The 3,635-nt window shown below is 31.7% G+C and overlaps 1 long non-coding RNA gene across 1 annotated transcript; it reads left to right on the forward strand.

The window, feature by feature from the left end:
* Positions 1 to 543: 543 nt before the first annotated feature.
* Positions 544 to 3,325, forward strand: LOC127257319 (uncharacterized). Its single transcript, XR_007839957.1, has 4 exons — positions 544 to 732; positions 2,051 to 2,177; positions 2,281 to 2,360; positions 2,882 to 3,325. It is a non-coding gene; the product is annotated as an uncharacterized LOC127257319 (long non-coding RNA).
* The last annotated feature ends 310 nt before the right edge of the window (positions 3,326 to 3,635 follow it).

The raw sequence follows: 3,635 nt of genomic DNA on the forward strand, positions 1-3,635 counted from the left end.
TTTATTTTTATTGTAGAAAGCAGCGGCAGACTTAGGATTTAAAATTTTGTGGGTGGACAAATTAATATAATTAAAATAAATAAATATATCAACAAAAATTTGCAATAATAAAATATAAAATTTTAAACTAACAATCATTAATACATACTACAAAAAAAAAATTGCAAATTCCGATTGAATTCTGCAAGGGTTTACATTCCGTCGCAGCATTGCAATTGAAATTACAATGATAAATATAATCCGTTGTAATTAACAATTTTTGCATGAAATATTAAGACAGAAACAAGAAATTGTAATTCAACAACGGAATTTACAAAGAAATTGATTATGTTGCAAAATAACTACTAATTAGACAACCAAATATTTAAACTATTGCAATTTTAGCAACGGAATTTGCAAAAACAAATTATTCCATCACAAAATATATAATTATACTAAATTGTATACGACGAATAATCAGATCCGTTGCAGTTTTTCAAGGAATTGTACAATGGATATTTATTCCATCATAACCAACAAATATTTATCATCCCAATAGCTTCCTCAAATCACATCATCGGCAACCCACTTCCCCACCGACGCAAACACACCCATCCCGCAGCCACTCTCCCTCACCCGTTTACATCGATTTTGATTGTTTCTCAAGTTTTTATCACCACATTTAGGGACTTTGAAAGCTTAATTTTTCTCGGTAGAAGTTTCAGCAGCAGTTGCGGCTCTCCAGCGGCGTAGGTGAGCAATTTCATTTTCCTCTTCTGTGTTTTTGTCGGAGGGTTTGTAAGGTCAATCCTTAACCTTATGTTAGGTTAAAGTTTATTGTTGGGAGATTTTTTTGTAGTTTTCAAAGAGCATAGAGTAAAAAAAAAAAAAAATTGTTGTTCTCAGTTTGGGGATTTTGTGTTTGATTTTCACTCGAGGCCAGATTTGCTCTGTTATTGAGGCAGCTCGGTATTTTGAAGGTTCCTATAGTTGGGTGACCTTACATCTGATGAATATGGTTGTCAGTTCCTTGTAACCTTTATTTGTTTGTTTATTTTATCTTAAGGATAAGACTATCGCACCTTCAAGCTAATGCTTACATGTTTTATAGTTCTAGTCAACAACAATTTTTTATATGCTATTGTCCCTCTTGCAAATTTCTTTGTTCTATTTCTTAATTAATCATGAAGATTTGAAGCATCAGAACTATGCTATATAACTTTGTACAAGTGAAACATTGAGCATTTCTTTGATGAAGATATGATAACATGTCTTAGCTTAATATTGTAATTGTTATGGCGGAAAAATTGAAAGACATCTGCAGGTTCTGATCCCTTTCAAAACTCATTAAATTAAGCATATGCTTATTTTATCTTATTTTCCATTTGGACCTAAGATTGGCATACGAGGCTACTCAGCTCCGTGGCAGAAACTATTGTGTGTACTAAATTTTCTTCGGAAAAGATATATTTTAAGAAACTTCTAATTAAAGATGCAGAACTGACTGAGATATGTATCATAAGGAAGAAGTATTAGAGATTAAAATCCTTCAGTTTTTTCATTGAAATTCTAGAACGGAACTTTTATCTAATGTACTGGAACAAAATTTTGCATTCTAATTCATACATTGTGTGTGTATGGCATGCACATGGTGTCCAAATCTTGCCATGGTGGAGATTTTAGATGATGAAAAGGTAAATAAATGGAGCTTAATGCTTTCGTTCCATGTATTGGCCATTTTCAATTTAATTAGTTCTATAACCAATTTTGATTATGGAAGTGTAGCGGCCAACAAACAATTGTATCTAATAGTGTATATTTATGCACTCTGATGACACTTTACCTCTCAGAGTTTATATTTATGTAAACAATTTTATTAGTTCTATATATGTTTTTTCCTCTTTATCTGATGTTAAGGTAACATTTTCTCATCAATGTATATGATATTACTCGAGTTCCCATTTGTACCTGCCTTCACTTCGATTATATTTCATTTGTCTTTACTCTGTAATACTGATTGCTTTCTTTTTGTTGTATTTGCATCCAATTTATGTTCCAAAACAAAATGCAGAGCACAAACTCTTTGTTGGAATGCTTACCAAAAAACGTTTCTGATGATGAGATATTTGCTATATTTTTGGAGTCTGAAACCATAACAGATTTTTGAATTCTTAGAGTTTCCCCGCAAACAAGCAAATGTGAGTGGTTTAAATTCTCATATAACAGATTTTCGCATGATTGTTGAGTGATGCGATTTTATATATTCTTATAACTTCTGATCTAACAAATTAGTTTTTGTAGGTTGTGCTTTTTTGAAATTTGAGACAAAAGATCAAGCACTGGCAGCTATAGAAGTCCTCAACGGAAAGCATAGCATGGATGTGCGTAAACAATAATCTTTTTCGAATTGGTGTGTTGTGTATATACTCTTGTAGTGTTAATTTTCACCACATGAATCTCCATTTATCAAACTTAGTAGTACTGTTTTAGTTAAAATTTTGGATTTAAGATCCAGAAAGACTGATTTTAACTCATCAATGCTATCATAAGTAGTCGATTTTCTATTATTCATAAGGCATAAATTTGAGCCTTGATGTTAAAAAAACCCATTAAATGGACATTTGCTTATGGTGAAATTTGTTATTAAGAGTTGGAATTTGGTTCTGAATGTTACTCAATTCCTGTTTGTGTGTCTCTATGTGAGAAATTTATTAGTCTAAACCAGTGGACTATTTTATAGATGCATTCTTTCTCCATCTCCTTCTCTAGACCCCATATTTTTGTTTATATGATGAATCCTTTTTGCTGTTGGTTTGCTTATTTGATTTCACCATCCCACTGAATAAATGCATTGTGTTAAATTGGAAATGTCAAACATTAATGTTGATAGCTTCTGCAATAGGGTTCGACTATACCTTTGGTGGTCAAGTGGGCAGATACAGAGAAGGAAAGACAGGCTCAGAGGGCACAAAAGGCATGGTCGTTGGCCTCTAATGTGCCAAATATTGATTCCATGCAGCAGGCATCGTTATTTGGTGCCTTGCCAATGGGTTATATGCCTTCAATTGAAGTGATTATTCCGAACAGATAGCTAGCAACATAAATTCTTTGGCTGCTGCGATCAAATAAGAGAATTGAGTTCCATGATGTCTGTGATTATTATTGGATTATTATGCATGAGATCAATAGGTACTTCAAGTACCAACTTTATTGGGTGTTTAATTTAAAGAGATACCTAATGAAACAATATCAAAATGTAGTTCTTGTGTACCAAATTTAATGCTTTTGTGCGAAAGGCATGTATCACCTAGTTTTTATATATATTATATATATTTTCTTTTTTCATTAATGCAATTACTTTTTTATGTTTAAATTTAGTTGTTCTTGGGGGTATGGTATCAATTTCGCATGAAAATATTGGATGGAGATAGATGTAATTATTTGTGAATTATAATTTTAACATGTGATCTTCTTTGGGATCGCCATCATTGCTAAATACATCTTGTTCATATTATAATGTATATTGTTTGTTAGACTCTGTTTAAATTTGAAATTTGTATATAGTTTCATTTAGTTTTTGCATGGTTGATGAGAGTTATTAATTGAGTTTTTAAATTGGTTAATTGTGGAGGATTGAATTAGTATTAGCTATATAA

This window comes from Andrographis paniculata, unplaced genomic scaffold (assembly GCF_009805555.1).
Source record: "Andrographis paniculata isolate CXL003 unplaced genomic scaffold, ASM980555v1 Contig57END, whole genome shotgun sequence".
Classification (NCBI taxonomy): Eukaryota; Viridiplantae; Streptophyta; class Magnoliopsida; order Lamiales; family Acanthaceae; genus Andrographis; species Andrographis paniculata.